We start from the raw sequence: 20,301 nt of genomic DNA, 5'->3' as shown, positions 1-20,301 counted from the left end.
GACGCTAAGCATACTAACGTAGCATGTTTAAGTGTTGGTTGGGATGCTTTTTTTGTTAACTATTTTTTTTAAAAATGTTATGTGATCAATCATAGACAAATTGTCATTTAATGATTAATTACTATTAAAATTGGTTAATAATTCTAATATTTTATTTTATATATTTTTAATAATTATAATAATTTTTTATATTTGTGTAAATCAATAATTTTAATATTTTATTTTATATTTTTTTTTAAAATATTATGATTCTTTATTTATATGAATGTTATATATAGCATTTCGTTTTATCATTTGTGGACATAAATTTTAGAGTCAAGTATGTTGAGGTGGTGTGTTTTTTTGTCGGTCTAGATATTGATGTTATTTTTTTTAAAATATTATCTACTAAATAATTAGATTTGTTAATATTTTAATAATTAATTACGGTGAAATTTGTCAATTATTATTATATTATTTTATAACAGATTGTATTAATGGCTTATTTGGGCTTTTAAAAAAATATATTGTTTTTAGTTATTTATTTATTAATGTTTAGATATTTCATACAAAAAAATTTATTTATCAATTATGTTTAAGTATAACAATATAAAAATACTTTTTTGTTTATTTATTATGTGAAAAATATTTTTTTTAAAAATATGTAAATTATAACTTTTTAAAAAAGATATTTTTTATTAAAAAAATATTTTTTTATTAACTTAATGACACATAAATATGTACTATAACACGCAAGCTGATGTGACACATTATGATAATAATTTGCTTACATTTTTCTTCTCAACCATTTTTTAAAAAATATTATGTAATTCACCATATACAAATTAATATTTAATGATTATTTTATGTTTAAATGTGTCAATAATTCTAATATTATATTTTATATTTTTTAGTAATTATTATTATGATTTTTATTTTATATTTAAGTGAATCAATTATCAATTATCAACATTTTAATTCTACATCAGTTTATATTTAAACGTCAAACATGCTTATATTGTTGAATATTTTTCTCTTTTCAACTAATTTTTAAGAAAGTATTATATAATTAGTGATACCCAAATTAATATTTAATAATTATTTATATTCAGATTTATTAATAATTCTAATATTTTATTTCGTATTTTTTAGTAATTAACTAATTATCATTATTTTTTTATATTTGTATGAATTAATAATTTTATTATTTTATTTTATATTCATTTAAAAATTATCACGAGTCTTTCTTATATTTTTGTAAATGTTAGATATAATGTTTTGTTTTACCATTTAGGAGCATAAGTTTTAGAGTTAAGTATACTGACGTCAATGATGTGGTGCGTACAATGTCACTTTATATATTGATGCTATTTTTGAACCACACACATCCCAAGGGTTAACCAAGAGGTAAAAAGATAGAAGGAATTATACTTTGTTCTTCTCAAGTTCTTAGTAAAAATATACTAGTTCATACTATCGGGTCATTGAGGAGTATTGCTAGACATCAACCTTAATTAGTAAATTTAGTACGACTAATTTACTACTCGCTTAATATTAAACCTATGGGGTCACACACTAACGAGTGTTCTAATCTTTGCTGTAGAATTATTTAATTATTATTTTGATTTGATCAAATAAATAATTATATTAATTCAAATGAAATGTTGTTGTATTTTTTGCTAGCATCGAGAATAGAATAATAATATGATAATTGAGAATATTAAATAAGATTTGAGAATAATTAGTTGTTCTATTTCTAAATTTGAATTCTTCATTTGGATGATATCCTAACTGATTTTATTTTAAATTGAGTTATGATATAATTCATAAATTTAAAGGATTCAGAGTAAAATTTTAAGATATGATTTAAATTTGAATTGAGATTCAAATTTAAAATTAGTAAGAAATCTCATACTATATATATGTATTCCAAGAGTAGAGAAAAAAAATGAGAATAAAGCACAAGAATTTTATTCCTTTACCTCTACACACATAAACGTATGTGAGACTAATTCTTGGAGAAGAATTTTATGGCGTGCAAAGAGTTACAAAAGGTTTCTCAATTTATATCAGATGTCCATTGGTCAAGGAGTTGACAGCAAAGGTTGGTCTTGGTGTGGATATGCATAGTGCCTTCGTACTATCGAATGAGAAAATAATTTTTACTAGCATACACAGGTATTTAGATCTGATATATATATTGTTTAATTGAATAAAATTTAAGCACAAAATAAATCTTTAGGATTACTTTCTTTTCTTCAGCTGCGTGTTATGAACACATGGTAAACATTCACAATCGACCGAGGAATGAAGGAAGAGATGGTGGCAAAGGCTACGGACGACGAGGCACACGTATTGGAGGAATTTCAGCATGTGCAAATGTGGCACACACTGATGAAAGTGGCAACCATGTTATCAACACGAAAGACAAGAGATGTGAGATATCAGGATTGACCAATGAGTAATGGAACGTATTGGTAGATATAATCAACAGGAAAAAACCAAATGAATCTGAAACAATGACTGGTAAAAGAATTTTTGATTTATGGATCATTGATAGTGGAGCTTCCAACCACATAACCGGAATCTTGGAAAATTTATGGGAAAAAAAACTATACACGGGTGTCCAGTAAGTTTATCGAATGGAGAGTAGGTGATAGCGTGTAAGTAAGGGACAATGATTCTTGACGAAGGACTTGAATTGAAAAATATTCTCTATGTACGTAAATTAAAATGCAACTTATTCTCAGTTTCTCAATTAACAAATGCAGAACATTGTCTAGTTTAATTCACTGATAAATTTTGTGTCATACAGGACCGCACTTCCAGGACGCTGATTGGAGTGGGTGAGCGAAAGGATGAACTCTATTGGTATCGTGGGGCACACAAGATTCAAGCTTGTCATGCCAGAACAAAGAATCAACTAGAGCTTTGCATAAGAAACTCGGGCATCCATTGTTTAAAATTGTGCAAATGCTCTCCAATGTTAGTGAGAAATCTACAAGCAATGAGATTTGTGAAACTTGTGAAAAATCCAAACAAATAAGAGATAAGTTTTCTTTAAGTGACTATCAAGCTTCTAATATTTTTTATTTAATCCATTGTGACTTGTGAAAACACTATAGAACTCCCTCCTCGTGTGGTGCTTCATATTTCTTAACTATTATAGATGATTATCCACGAGTGGTTTGTATATATTTGTTGAAAGAAATGGTTGAGGTATCAATCACGTTGAAAAAATTTTTCACGTTGGTTGAACACCATTATAACAAATATGTTAAAATAGTGAGATCTGATCATGGGATGAAATTTATGTGTTTAAAATAATACTTCTTACAACAAGACATTGTTCACCACTCGTCATGTGTTAATATACCGCAACAAATTGGACGAGTGGAGCGCAAACATCGATATTTTCAATGTTGCTAGATCATTACACTTTCAAGGCAATCTTCCTATTCGATTTTGGGGAGAATGTGTCTCAACTGCTGGCTATTTAATTAATCGTACCCCATCCTCAATACTGAAGGGCAGAACTCCGTATGAGATTTTTCATGGAACAATTCTAAGTTATGAACACTTAAGGGTTTTTGACTTTTTGTGTTATGCTCAAAATCAGAATAAGCAACGGGACAAATTTGTTAGCTGTAGTAGAAAATGTGTGTTTGTCAGGTACCCTTTCGGGCAAAAAGGATAAAAACTATTTGACTTGGAAAAAGAAATTTTCTTTGTCTCTCATGACGTCCATTTCGTTAAAGATATATTTTCTTTTCAAGAGGTTCAGACTTTGGCACCGGTACCAAGAATTGAAGATGTTGGACCTCCTGTAATAGAAATAATTGTTAAAGAAGACACACATAATGGGCCAAGTTCAGAACGCACACTTGGGCCTAGTACTCCACATTTAAATGTCTGTGTTAAAAAACCCCTCATTGAAGCATCTATTGACAAACAAAGGGGACATGAACTCAATGAAGAGATTGAAGAGTACATCGCTGACGACGCATCGGAACCAAGTGTAGCAGAAACAACGCCGACTTACGATCTACTGACAAACCCCATCTTGAGGGTTTATCTTGTGCTAATTTCAAAGGGGTTTATCAATGATTTCACACACTTTCTGCATGAAAATACAAGGAATTGCATTCTTTTCCTAGTTTTGCCTCATGAATGAAAACATGCTTATTTTGCACTAAAATAGATACATTTCTAATCTTCTCTTGATGTCATTCGATGCCGTGACTTGTGTGTTAAGTGGTTTCAGGATATAGAGTAGGAATGGACAGGAAAAGAAAAGGAAGACGGGTGCAAAAGGAAGAAAGCATGAGAATTAGGCTTTGGAAATTTCCACATGGGCGCGTGCGCGCACCTGGCGCGCCCGCGCGGATGAGAGCAACGTGAAGCCGAGACTAAGAGCCAAGCCACGAGCCGGTTTGAGTGGCGGCTAAGCCAGGATCCTCAGGGATGTGCACGCGTACATCACGCCTCCGCGCACAATACAAGACGCCTCAACAGGCGCGTACGCGTACCTTGCGCGTGCGCGCCGATTTGCGAATGTGTTTTTTTTTAGAAGTCACGTGACTTAAGCATAGAGGTGGTTGAGGATCCCATTTTTGGGAAAATGCTTTGGCGGGAAAAGGCTTAAGAGGACTAAGGGGGCAAGGGTAAAAGACACTTAGTTCATTTTCTAGTTGGGAGATATTTTTTTGGGGGAGAGAGGAGAGAGGACTCAAGTTCTTACTAGGGTTCTTCTTCATCAAAATTCTGGATTTTTACCCATTCCTTGGTGAGATCCATTGCAACTTTCATTCCACTTTGTTCATGTAATAGGTTTTCTTTTCCCATTTCAAGTTGTAGTTGTAATTGCTAAAATCCCTTGGATCTAGGATTCAACTTTATGATTTTTGGATTCCATTGATGTTTTGAGATTTTGATCCTCATTATTGCTCCTTGACAATTGTTTGTTGTTAATTCCTTGTATTGCAATATCTTTAATTCTACTTTTCTCTTCATTTTACTATGACCTTCCTTCTTGCTCATTACATGTTTGATAAAATGTCAACACTAGCTATGGAGTAGAATTTTTATACTTGGCATAGGGTTTGGTCATTGGAATAAGTTGAATAGTTGTATCAATGGTTGATTTGGAGTTAGGGATTGCCAATTGACTTGGAGTGCACTAAAGCTAGATTCCCATGAGGTGAAGCTAGAACTTGTGACTCAAGTTGATCGTTTTCATTTGATTTCCCTCTACACTTGGGGGATAACTAAATGGAGCAAGACCTAATTGTTGTCAACATTGAGTGGACTATAATGATAAGAATTCTAATGCCAACCCTAAGTCAAGTCCTTTTGATAATTGATTGTTTGTTTCTCATTACTTTGCTAAGACCTTCAAAGAACTCAAACAAGGCTTACTAAATCAATAAGATGCACACTTTGGCAATTCCAAGGGAGAACGACTCGGGAGACTAGTACTCTCGGATATAGATTGTAGATTTGTTTGATGATGGATTTTGCGTTGGTTTAGACTATACTACGATTGATCACTTGATAAATTCTATACCGACAAAAATTCATTTGTCATCTACCACCAGTCACGATGGAAGTTCTACTTGGTCGAGGTCACAACATGAAGACACCCTCAGTCAGGTTGCGCGACTTCGTCTCTGCTGCCACGATACCAATAAGCCCTATTGACTAACCTCTCTCTCCATCAAATCTTCAGGTGTGTCCTATCCTATACAAAATTTTGTGAATTATAATTTTTTTCCAAACAACACCGCAGTTTTCTTGCCTCTCTCCAAACAGAACAAGAGCCCTTATTTTTTTCACAAGCAACTTGAGATAATCATTTGCGCGAAGCTATGTCCCAAGAAATCTGTGCGCTTCAAATCAATGACACTTGGAAGCTCACAATAGAGAGGTTCAAAGCAAGACTAGTAATTTTTCGAAAATAATAAAGTGAAAGGCTTGGATTACAATGAAATATTTTTTTCAGTGGTGAAGATGGTAACAATTCGCACAACACTCGCAGTGGCAGCAGGCCAAGATTGGGAACTCCACCAGATAGATGTCCACAATGAATTTCTTCATGGAGAGCTTCACGAGGACACTTACATGAAGCTTTCCCCTGGTTTTCAAGTGCCTTAACAAGGACTGGTATGTAAACTTCAAAAATCTCTCTATGGCCTATAGTAGGCTCCACGTTGCTGGTTTGCAAAATTTTCATCTATCCTTCTTCGATATGATTTTTAACAATCCCCAAAGGACCATTTCTTGTTTAGCCTTCGACACAATAGCGTGCAATTAGTAGTTTTGGTGTATGTTGATGACCTTGTAATTCCATGAAATAATAGTGCTGCAATTCAATGTTTCAAAGAGTATTTATACAAATGATTTTACATGAAAGATTTAGCCCGGCTGAAGTACTTCTTGGGAGTTAAGGTTGCCAGATATCAGATTGATATCTTCCTGTGCTAAAGAAAATATACTTTGGACATAATCACCGAAACAAAACTTTTAGGTGCTAAGCCTGTAGTAATACCATGTGAAGAGAATCATCGATTGGGATCAGCTACAAGTTCTCTTTTATCCGATCCTAGCATATATCATCGACTTGTTGGAAGACTGATTTATTTGTGTTTTACTCTACCTTATCTAGTCTACAGTGTTCACATGTTATCCCAGTTCATGCAAAATCTACACACCGAACATTGACAAGCCGCTTTATGTGTTGTACGCTATTTAAAGGGACACCCTGGGTAAGGAATTCTTCTCCCACGATAAAATGATTTGAAACTCTATGGATGGTGTGACTCTGATTAGGTTAGTTGTCCACTTATTTGCAAGTCAATCACAGGCTGGTTCATCCAGCTTGGTAACTCATCAATATCTTAGAAACTCATAAACAACAGACAGTGTCTGTCTCCTCTGCTAAGATTGAATATTGTTTAATGGCTTAGACAACAAAAGAGTTAAAGTAGATTAAAGATATACTCTCCTCTCTCTATATGTACCTCATCATGTCCCCATTCGTCTCTATTGCGACAATCAAGCTGCTCTTCACATTGCTAAAAATTCAGTTTTTCATGAACGCACGAAGCACATTGAAGTAAACTGTCATCTTGTTCGGGATGAGATCGTGCACTAACGCCTCATTCCATTATGTTCCTACTCACACTCAGTTGGCCGACCTTTTTACTAAAGCTCTTGGTACTAAAAAATTGAAGTAATATTGGTCAAGTTGAGCATTGAAAACTTGCATGCTCCACCTTGAGAGGGTATTAATAGATAATAAAGTATAGATACAGTACTCTTTGAGTACTCTCATGTATATTACTAGGATAGAAAATTATGTATTCTAATTTATTAGGATAGTAAATTATGCCTTTTAAGATGAAAAAAAATTGATATAGTTTTATATCAAAAGATGTATATATATGTGTTTATAACTAATAGAAAAGCGGGTTGAAATAATTTATTTTCTTCAAAATATACCACCACTATCATTACACTTCCATCATAATCCTCTTCATCCAAATTTCACCTACTATTATTGTCCTTTATCTACTTGCCACCACCCACACCCAATCATCCTCATATTCACATTCATTCTACTATCAACTCCTTATGGCCACTCCAAATTTTTTTTCACAATCTACCACTACCAACAACAACAATAACAAAAAAAGAGAAAGAAAAGAAAGCAGAAGATGTAAAGGCAGCAAACCTAAAAATTGCTTTGGGTTTAGGTTTAGAAAAAAGAGGATAAAAGGGTGTAATAAGGCAAATAAAAAAAAATGCGGCATTGGTAAGAGGAAAGAGAAAGCTTGTGAGAGCGGTACGGTTTCAAAAAATGGCAAAAGAGACATTGTATCATATCAACGACGATAGTGGTTTAAAGATGACACACGACGTAAATGACAGAAGTATCACAAAGTGTTGGCGTCAGCAACGATTCTGAGAACACAAAGGAGGAGGATTGTGTGGCAAAAATAATCATGGTAAGCCTAGAAGTGAGTCAAGTAAGCTCAACATTTTTAGCTCAAATTTGACTTATTAACAGTTCGATAAAATAAGCTCATGAGCTTATTAGTTAAACCTAAACTTAGGTAAGCTTAGTTTATTGTCTCATGAGCTGAGTTAAATACTACTTATTATATTTATACTTTTAATTTATAATAATAATATATAATTTTATACACACATAATTATAATATTCATGTAAGTTAAGTTACATTGATTTTTATTTTTTTATATTTAAATTATAATATCTTTTTTATTTTATTTTATTTTAAATTGAATGAATAACAACTCTAATTAAATTATTTATGATAGATGTGAATAACATATCTATATATTAATATTTAATATAAAATTTTATATATTTATGTTATTTGATTCTGTTCCTAAGCATAAGTTATTTTATGTGTTTTTTGTGTGTCGAATTTGAACTTAACAAACAGACTCGCTTAATTGTTAAGAATTGATCTCTCTTTTTTTTAGCTAAACTTGAATTTAGACTGATTCGACATAGCTCGATTCACTTCTAGTCTTAACTAGTGACTTTTTTCACTTTGTCTTCTTCGTTCCTATTTTTTTAATTTTTTTAAGAACATATAAACTAATACTTGTTGGATTGTTACTAAAATTATTTTTATTTTTAATTTGTCTATAAGATAACTGTGTATGAAGTTGAGATTTTTAAATTAGAACTGAAGTTGGTGAAAATGATTAAAGATAGTGATGCTAAAAATTACTAGTTCTTTGCTGGAGATGAGGTGGTGACGGTGATAGTAGTAGTGTATTTAATGGAGATGTAGCTAGATAGAATGAGAATATGGTTTGAGATGTGAAGAAAGATTGGATGACGAGGAAAGGTGATGAATTTGACTAAAGATGTTTTCTTTCAAAAAAAAATTAATTATAATTATTATTTTATGGAGGTAAATTTATTCAAAAATTAACAATCTTTTTAATAGAATGATCAATTTAAAATTTTATGGTAATGTCATAGGCTTTTTGCATACAAAAAATGTCAACAACAATTTTAATTTTTGAAAAAAATCTTGAGAATTAAATATAATAATCGCCTTTAAATGTGTCTAAAATAAATTCAAATAATTTTGTACTTATTTGATGTACTACTTTTATGAACCATTGAATTTTATTAAAAAGTTTAGATAACATGTACCTTAAAAATTAACTTGTGCATTAAGAAATATGATATCCTTTATTAGAATTAAAAATTAAAATTTTTTACTACTAATAATAATCTTAATGTGTTTTTACAGTATGTTCGAGAGGTAAATTTAAGATTACCTCGTGAAACATAAATTTGTAGGATTGGGATACAAGACTACTATCAAAGTATTCAATATAGAAGAAGATAAAAAGCTTGTTGAATAAGATGAATGAGTAGAGAAAGTAGAGAAAAATTGAGAAAATTAAAAAGTGAGAAGAATAGACAATAGATAAAAAAATGAGAGACTCTTTATACATTTAGTTAGTTAAAATCTAATAACTAAATCTCCATATATATATCTAATATCCCCCCTCCCCCACACATAAATTTAGGGTGGCTTTAAAACCAATCTAAATTTACCTTTAAATTTGTCAAAGAGTAATTGTGATAGAAATTTTGTCGTAATGTCAGCAATTTGCTCAGTTCCTAGAATATGAATGAGAATGACTTTATTCCTTACAAAGTATAGCTTTAATTCGAAATGCTTGATATTTTTTTGTAATATGGGATTATATGCAAATAAAACAACATATTATTACAAAAGACAGTTGGTGGTATTAAACAAGGTTACCTGAGCTCACTTAGTAGTGTTTAAATCCAAATTAACTTGGCAAATATTGATGTTAATGCTTTGAATTCAACTTCAGTGGAGCTTCTGTTGACTAGTGGCTGCTTCAAACACTTTCATGAAATTGAATTTGAACCAAAATATACCTAATATCTAGACACTGATCTTTTAGCATCAACATCTATTGTCTAATCTGAATCTAAAAAAAATATAAAAATAAAGATCATAAATTTTGTGAAATTGAAGAGTAAGTTTTGTAGTACCTGTCAAGTATCTCAAAACCTTTTTTACTGCCAGCTAGTATTTTTGTCCAAGATTATCTATAAATTATCTTAATTTGTCGATAAAAAATGTTATATTTGGATGAGTAATATTCACATATTTAAATTTCCACACTATCACTCTAAATAGTGTAAGATTTTCAAAGGGTGATGCTGTATTGAATGTTAATTTTGATGTGTTGACCATTAGTATACTCATTGGGTTTGATTCTTGCATGCTAGTCTTGAATAATAGCTTCTTGATATGCTTATTTTGATTTTAATCAAAGTATTTGTATGGTAAACAACTTTAATACTAAGTAAAAATGCAGATTACCAAGTTCTTTAAGAATAAAAATAAGGTATAGTTGTTTGAGAAATGAAGCAATTCCATCTGTGCTATCTCTTGTGACAAGCATATCATCTATATAAATAAGTATATAGATAATAGAATTTGAAGTAAATTTAGTGAACAATGAAGGATTGGACTTAGTACAAACCAAATTATATTATTTTAGTGTAGCTGTAATGGTGAGATACCAAACCCTTGGGCTTATCTCAAGCCATAAATGGCTTTATTGAATTTATAGACTAGAGGAGGATTTCTATAAGTGAATCCTAGTGATTATGTCATGTAAATGGTTTCTTGAAGAGTACTATTTAAAAAAACATTGTGAAAATCATATTGTGACAGATTTAATGACTAGAAAAAAGACTTGATCAAAATTTACCCTAGCAGTTTGTGTGTATCCACAAGCCACAAGTCTGGTTTTATTGCTTATGACATGATCCTAAGCATCTTTTTTCAAATCAAAGATTCATTTATAACTCACAACTTTTTTATTAAGGAGTAGTTCAACAAAGGACCATATATTATGGTAAAGGAGAGTTTATATTCTATCCACATAGCTTCCTTCTACTGAGGTGATTGTAATGCAGCATGAACAGATTTTACTAGTTTGTCATGTTGATTAATTTCAATCATATTGATAGTTGATTGAAAAACTTCGGGTTTTAAACTACCAATTTTAGATCTAGTCCTCATAAGATGTTGATTCTCATTTTGTAGTTATTTATTAGACAAATCAATTTGTGCAAGAGGAAGGTTAATCTCAATTATTGATATTAGTATAGTCGAATTGGCATCTTTTAATTACACAGAATAGTATTGAGACCTTGATTTATTTGTTGATCGTATTGAGTTTTATCCATAGTATTAAAGTCAAAAGTGTTAATATCTTGACCAGTCTCTTGTACATGGTTTGAATTAGTACCAAATTGAGTAGTTGGGGTAAGATGGGTGAGAAGTAAAACTAAATTCATAGGTAAAGAATTAGATTCAAGATTAAGATGAGAAGTAAATGCGAAATTCACAGTTATTTGTAAAGAAAGGCATATAAAGAAATTTGTTTTCATGAAATATTACATCTCTAGATACAATAATATTACCCTTAGAATTTATACATTTGTAACTTTTTTTGTGAACAAAATAATCAAGAAAAATATGAAGTTGAAACCTAAATTCTAACTTATGCTTATTATATGGTATGATATTAGGAAAACATAAACATCTAAAAATTCTAAGCAAAGTATAATCAAGTGTAGTATTAAATAGAATTTCATGAGGGAATTTATTGTTTGTAAGAGATGATGACATTCTATTGATTAAATAGATTGCAGTAGAGGATCCATTCTCACAAAATTGTAGTGAAAAAGAGACAATAACAAAAAGTGTCAATTCAATCTCCATAATATGTCTATATTTTCTCTTTGCTAGACCATTTTATTGTGGAGTATATGGACATGACAATCTATGAGCTATCTCCTCTTCTTTCAAGTAATTAAAAAAAGCATTCGAATAATAATCCATACCATTGTCTGTCTGCAAAGCCTTTAAAGAATAGCCAAATTAATTTTTCATTACACTTTGTATTGCTTAAACACATTCAAGACTTGTGATTTATGTGTTAAAAGATAAATACTAGTATGTCTAGAATATACATTCACAAAAAAAAATAATATTTGTAAATATTTTGTGATGTGATGGTGTCTAGTCCCTACATACTAGAGACAACCAAAGCCAAAGAAGAATCATAATTGTGATTAGATAAAAGGTAAGATAAGTTATGAGCTTTAATCATGCAACAAAACTCATAAGACAAATTTATTTCAGTATTATTAGCATATTGAGTAATTGATAACTGTTATTGATTTAGATTAGATTTTACAATTTTTATAATAGGGTGTCTAAATCTTCTATAATAGATTTCTAAAGATGCATGTTTTACAAAGTACATAGTAGAGGAACACAAATTTTGGTATTTTTATTTTTTTAAACTTATACATTCCTTTTTCAGCTTTGTCTTGGAGAAGAACTTTTTTGGTGGCTTGTGATTTCACCAACAAAAATCAGGTAAAAATAAAAAATACACATTATTATCCTTAATAAATTTAAACACTTACTAGATTTTAAGTGCTAGTAGGTATTAGCAGTAAGTCATAAAATTTATATTTTTTTTATAGTACAACATTGCAAGTAAAAATTACCAATTTTTGATATGTTTATACCTGTACTATTACCAATATATACATGTTCCTGCTCTTGATAGTCATAGAATTATTGAAGATTTAATGGTTTAGGGGTGCAATAATGTATTGCTCCAGAATCATCATACCATGAAGAATCTGTTACAAAAGTTGGAGTAGCAATCATATCTATAGGATTGTGGAGTGATGGTGGCAGTAGTGGTAATGCATTGTGCATGATGGTTGAAGAAGTATTTTGTTGTGCATAATTGAAAGATTGATCAAATTAAAAAGAGCAACAACTAGCTACATGTTCAAATTTTCTATAGATTTGGCACTGAGGCCGATTTTGATTATCAAAGAATCTTCTTCCACTGCATCCATTTCTTCCTCTACAACCACATCTTTCTCCAAAATCACAACCTAAAAGGCCATTATTACCTCTTCCAGACCCTAACAATGGTGTGAATTTAGATTGATTTTTATTTTTCGAATTAGCTATTTGAATGTATAGTGTACTTGCATCATTGAAGTGTCAAGTTTCTTGAGATGTTGAACAAGTTCTTCTTGTGCCATAAGCCAGGCTTCAAGATATGATATTGGCTAAGGTGGATCTTTTGCTGATATCATTATTATGAATGAATGATATTGCCGTAAAAAATTATATTAGTATATTCAGTATCTGAAATTAGAGAGCATATAGCTGCAAGAGGGTCTACTAGTTTCTTGACTTTTAGCAAATAATCTGAAATTGTTTTAATCTTTTTCATAGTCTCGAGTTGAAATTGTAATTGTCTACCTTGAGCTCTTGTTTGTAAAGCAAAGTAAGTATGGATGCAGGTCTAGACTTCATGTGCAAATTGATATCCAATAACATGATGCTTAATCGATTCATTCATGGATGCAAGCAACCAAGAAGTGACATTATAGTCATCAATGCAATACCCTACCACATAGAGCCTTACGCTTAAGTCATAAAGTAGAGATGATGAGGTATTACGACCTCTAAAAGAAAAGACGTATATAAATATAGTTGAAAGAATTCATATCTAGGAGCCTTGAAGAAGAAGCTAAGCAAAAGCGAAAACAGAAAATCGTTTTACACTTGCATGGATAATCATAAAACGGATAGGTAAGATCAAAACAAGGCTAAAAACATAATATACAGATCGGAGTCCCAAAATACAAATATCAAATTCCAGACTCGACCTGCGAAGTTAAGGCTAGCCAGAGTATATAATTATATATATTTATACAACCCAAAATACAACTCAAACTATAGAATATACACTTGTTTCTCCAATTCAACCTCTAGGAGGGACAAAATACAAAATATACATGTGGAGACTTCTATATACATATATACATAGCCTAAAATAAAATATAACAACCCAAAAGGTAGTTCTTCACTTGTAAGGAGGGTCTTCATACGTTTAACAAGGTGCCTCTCGACCTGCATCTGAAAAACAACAAAAATATATATGGAATGAGAACGGGCGGTTCTCAGAATGGTAAAGGTGCCCGCTTATACAAAAGGTCTTGGGAAAGCCAAAGTCATTCTTCAAACTTCAACACTCAGATTTCAGCTTAAAGATCCAACTAAACCAGGAATTAAATAAGTTATCTAAGGTATTCAAGTTCTAAATGTAACTTTAACCTAATACTTTACTTTATGTCTCCTCCAATTCTCCGAATCACCGATGGAACAACCCTCTCTCACACCTCCGCCAAGAGGAGTCTCTCAGAAAACATACACATACAATTCAAGCAAGAAAAACACAGATAGAAGTGCAATTATAGCAAGTAGAACAAGTAGCAAATAAGCAAAGTTAGGCAATTAAGCAAACCAAAACAATGAACACTCAAGCAAAACATACAATGCACATAATATAATGTATTCCTATCCTATGGCTGATGAGTCTCATCTGTCGGTTATATAGCTAACCCAACATGTCCTGGTAATTAATCATTGGATAGTCCCTCTGTGCACGCATCCCCAAACTTAATAATATCCATGAAAAAATTCCAAACTCAATTTATCCATGGGCGAGACAACTCAAGCTCAAATTCATATATATGCATGCTCATGGGGGAACCCGGGAAGTTAAAGTGCCTGGTCACATCTTGCGACAGAGGGTCAACAATGTCTCAATTATTCAAGTCAAATAGAATTTTAATTCATCATTCTCAATGTCATCATCATTCATCAACTCATATCTCATTAAATCTCAAATTCATCAACTCATATCTCACCATCAATCCTCAACACATTAACAATCTTCATTATTTTTATTACTTATCAAATACATAATCCAACACATACAAATTCATTCATCCTTTCTACACACATCATATACCATATACATAATATATCAATAATTTATTCAGTTTATTCCTATCTTAAGGTCTTCTAGCATAAGTTTTCACATGACATAAAAACTAACTATGAAAAACCAAAACCATACATTGACCGATTTCTCCCTAAAATCGAAACACTTCAAAAACCTCTCCTTTCACAAGCTCCAAGCTTCCAAACGTCAATTTCTCAAACCTAATTACCCGAATTTCATTCTAAACTGCCAAATTAAACTCCAAATCACCAAGAACACAATCTAATTCACACAATATCACTATAATCATCATAGGGTTCACTAATTCAATAATTCACAAGGGTTCAACAGTTCTTTACCTTACCTATGAATCAATTGGACAAAACCCAGTGATTATCCGCTATTAGAGTTCACCTAAACTATCAAAATCATTTAATTCCTTAATACCCAAACTCAAAATCCATGAAATTGAGGAGGATAAAAACTGGACGAGAAATACAAATTTTTAACCACTTTATTCAAATAGAATTGAAGAAAATTCTGAGACGAACACGTTGTCACTGACAACTCGTCAATCAGAGTTCCAGATTGAAAGTTATGGACGAAGAAAGTTAACAGTGATTAGCGTCTCTAACCCCTTTCTCACCTCTCTTCATTCAATAGGGTGAATTCCCTTTCATTGAGGGAGAAGTGGTTGAAGCAACTTATAAGAGAGTGAATGGATTGGGTCTTGGGCATATTTTGGGCTCGATCTAATCGGTTTGGTCTGTTGGCATAATTTTATACTAAAATTTTTAAAATTAGTGTCAAAATTCGTATTTTAAATATTTTTACTTCTCTAAACTATAAAAATTGAATTTTTTAAATTTTTTATTAATAATTAATTTATTAACTAATTATTTATTTATTTCGTGGGGTTTATAATCAATGTATCATTCCTTATATTTCTTAGGTTCAATACTTGAAATTTGATCTTTTGTGAATGTATAGATTGGTAGAATCTTTTCTCGATCAAGATTTTTCTCTATTTTTTATTTTTTCCACAGATTATATGCATAGCAAGTTTGCACCATGTCAAAAAATTATCTTCACTAAGTTTGTCTGCTAATAATACTTTAAATGGTTTATTTGAATTTTAATTAGCAAAATTCATATTCTGAGTTGGAGTTCTTGCAATAGCTTGATTCTCATTATTTTCAACAGTTTTAATATCATCAGCCATGAATCGTATTGACTCTTGATACCTATCAAAGTATTTAAGATAGAAGAAAACAAAAAGATTGTCGTGTAAGCAAGAGAGATAAATGAGCAGAGAAAGCAGAAAAAAAATTAAGAGAATTGAAGAGTGAAAAAAATAGATAACAGATGTAAAAAATGAGAGACTATTATTGATTATTGAGTTTATATATAGAAAGATATATTTATACTATGAGTTAGTGAAAGACTAGTAACTAACTTTTCATATATATCTGTTACGGCCCAGCCCAAGCAACTCGCGGGTCAACCCGACCCAAAGATGACCCGACCCGAACGGTCGAGTACAAACGGTTCTCTTCGCGACCCGGACACGCGTCCCTGGCAGCTCCCCACTACAGCTGTGAGGAAGCTTCGAGGAGGGTGGGTCTGTCCTCGAAGGGCCCACCTCTGACACGATATAAAAGGGGAAGGACCTGCCCTTCCCTGGAGGTACGTCACCGTTTCACCTATCATTTCTCCGCCTGCGCACTAACTGACTAGATCGTCGGAGTGTCTTTGCAGGTGGCACCCCCTCTTTCCTCCTACAACAAGTGCTTGACTTCCCGGCAGGCCTGAACCCAGCACAACCGCGATCGAGGCATTCCCGCTCCCATCAATTATCACCCGACCTGTCCGGAAACCGACTACCGTACATTGGCGCCGTCTGTGGGGAACGCCTTAATGGACGTTGTGCCGGGTCCCGGGGACCAAGGCCGAGGAGCCGGAGCGGAAGGGGCAGCCTCTGTCGCCTCGTTGAGAGGTCGGCGAAGGTCTCCCCGACAACACGCTGAACAACACACGAGGACGCGACCCTTCGGGGGAACGAGCGGCGACAGCGCCATAATAATGCAGGAGCTACGTCACAGGGTCCAAAACTTGGAGCGACAGTTAGCCGACCAAGAGCGCGACGGACGAAGCACCGACCCCAGCTACACCCCATCCCCTGAGAGCCAGGAGAGAGACTCCCGCCGAAGCCGCCTGCGACGCACCTCCGCATCCCGAACGGAAGCGGAGAGCACCCGTGAAGAGTCCCCGATCCCGAGAAGACGAAATGACACAATCATCTACTCCCGTGGTAGAGAGACGCGCCGCATGGCACGAGATCGTGAAGACGGGGAAGGGAGGTCCAGGAGGACACGACAACCTGTGATAATGGGCGTCACCCCGTTCCACCGATCCATCCTCGAAGTCCGGTTGCCGAAACACTTCAACAAACCAACGGACATGAGATACGATGGAACTCAAGATCCTCTAGAACATCTCACGGCTTTCGAGGCGAGGATGAACCTAGAGGGAGTAGGGGACGAGGTGAGATGCCGAGCTTTTCCGGTAACCTTAGCGGGACCCGCGATCAGGTGGTTTAACGGCCTCCCGCAGGGATCCATCTACAGTTTCTCGGACATCAGTCGTGCGTTCCTGGCCCAGTTTACAACTCGAATAGCAAAGGTAAAACACCCGATCAACCTTTTGAGGATAACCCAAAGACAGGGAGAGCCGACCAGGAAGTACCTGGATCGGTTCAACGACGAATGCTTGGAAATCGACGGCTTAACCGATTCGGTGGCCAGCCTTTGCCTGACGAACGGCCTCCTTAACGAAAACTTTCGAAAACACCTTACCACAAAGCCAGTTTGGACGATGCACGAGATCCAGACGGTAGCCAAAGAGTACATAAACGACGAGGAAGTCAGCCGAGTTGTGGCTGCCAATAAGCGGCAGTCCGGCTACAGCCAAACTCGGCAACAGGGTAACAGAGAAAGAGTAAAGGAACAAACCAGGGAGGAGGCACCAAGCAAGACACCCAGGTCGTTCCCCACTCACTCTTCCCATCATGGAAGTCTATCAACAAATAGCCGAGAAGGGAATCCTGCCGAAGCCCCGACCACTCAAGGACCGTACGGGAGGAAACAAGAACTTCTATTATGACTACCACAAGGGTTACGGCCACCAAACGCAGGACTGTTTTGACCTGAAGGATGCACTCGAACAAGCGTTAAGGGAAGGCAAACTAGCAGCATTCTCTCATCTTATCAGAGAACCGAGGAGACGCTATCGCGACCAAGACGAAGAAGGCAAAACCCATTCGGCAAAGCGGCGACAAGAGCCAGAAGATAAAGACCACGGCCTCACTATGATAAACGTTGTGACAGCCAAAAACGCCGCACCAAAATCCCGATCGGCGCACAAGAAAGATGCTAAGGTCTTGGCGGTCTCCTCCTCGTTGGTGCGAAACTCTAAGAAGCCCCCGTCCATTTCTTTCGGCCCGGAAGACCAATGGTTCGACGACGCCCCGGAAAACCCTCCCATGGTCATTACGGCCAGAGTGGGAACTGGCCTCGTCAAACGCATCCTTGTCGACACGGGGGCTGATTCAAACATCATGTTCCGCAACGTATTTGACGCACTAGGGCTAAAGGACGCCGACCTGACGACTCACCAGCACGGGGTCATTGGGTTGGGCGACCACTTCATCAAACCTGACGGAGTAATATCCCTACCGATCTCGGTAGGACAAGCCCAAGGTCGAAGATTGACGATGGCCGAGTTCGTGATCCTCCGAGATTCCACCGCCTATAATATCATCTTGGGAAGGAAGACGATAAACGATGTTGAAGCGATAATCAACACGAAGCTGCTAGTCATGAAGTTCGTTACCGATGACGGATCTATAGGGTCCATAAGAGGGGATCTCGAGACGGCAGTCGCCTGCGACAACGCCAGCCTATCCCTAAGAAAGAAATCCAAAGAGGCGTCCGGCGTGTTCCTAGCCGACCTGGACGCCAGAGTAGACGACAAACCTAGACCGGAACCAGAAGGGGATCTGGAAAAATTCATGATCGGCGACACGGAGGAGAAGTTCACGTTCATCAACAAGAACCTCCCATGTGAGTTAAAGGAGTCCTTGGTCGAAATGATAAGGGCCAATGGGGATTTGTTTGCCTGGAAACCTTCCGACATGCCAGGCATAGACCCAAAAATCATGTCACACCATCTGGCTGTCAGGTCGGAAGCACGCTCGGTAGCGCAACGGAGGAGAAAGATGTCGACAGAGAGGGCGGAGGAGGTGGCCAGGTAGACGGCCAGCCTCCTGAAAGCAGGTTTTATACGAGAAGTGGACTACTCGACGTGGCTCTCGAATGTAGTCCTAGTGAAAAAACACAATGGCAAGTGGAGAATGTGTGTAGACTACTCTGACCTTAACAAGGCATGCCCTAAGGATTGTTTCCCTCTCCCTAACATAGACGCACTCGTCGATGCTGCGGCGGGCTACCGTTACCTAAGCTTCATGGACGCCTACTCCGGTTATAACCAGATACCGATGCACCGTCCAGATGAAGACAAAACGGCGTTCATAACGCCAGGGGGAACCTTCTGCTACAAAGTGATGCCATTCAGCCTGAAAAACGCAGGGGCAACATACCAAAGGCTGATGAGCAAGATATTCCACGATCTAATAGGCAAGACAGTGGAAGTCTATGTCGACGACATTCTCGCGAAAACAACGCGACCTGATGACCTCATAAAGGATCTGGAAAATGTATTCGCGTCTCTCCGGCAACACGGCATGAGGCTGAATCCCCTCAAATGTGCCTTCGCCATGGAAGCCGGCAAGTTCCTGGGATTCATGATAACTCAGAGAGGGGTAGAAGCCAACCCGGAGAAGTGCCAGGCGATACTCCAGATGAAGAGCCCGGGTTGTATCAAGGACGTCCAAAGGTTGGCGGGGCGGCTGACTTCATTATCCCGGTTTCTCGGGGCATCGGCAACAAAGGCCCTGCCATTCTTTAACCTCATGAAGAAAGGGATGGCGTTCAAGTGGACACCCGCATGTGAGGAAGCCCTTCGGCACTTCAAGGAAATCCTGGCGGCGCCACCCGTTCTCGGGAGGCCAAAGGACGAGGAGCCGCTATACCTGTACCTCGCCATAACAGGAGAAGCCCTGGCTGCAGTTCTGGTGCGGGAAGAAGGGAAGGCTCAACAACCAGTCTATTTCATAAGCAGAGCCTTGCAAGGGGCAGAATTAAGGTACAGCAAACTGGAAAAACTAGCCCTAGCACTCTTGACCTCCTCGCGGAGGTTAAAGCAATACTTCCAAAGTCACCAGGTTGTCGTAAGAACGGACCAGGGGATCCGGCAAGTACTTCAAAAACCCGA

This window comes from Arachis hypogaea, chromosome 7 (genome assembly GCF_003086295.3).
Source record: "Arachis hypogaea cultivar Tifrunner chromosome 7, arahy.Tifrunner.gnm2.J5K5, whole genome shotgun sequence".
NCBI lineage: Eukaryota > Viridiplantae > Streptophyta > Magnoliopsida > Fabales > Fabaceae > Arachis > Arachis hypogaea.
The sequence above is the reverse complement of the archived record's forward strand: the minus strand, read 5'-3'. Positions refer to the sequence as shown.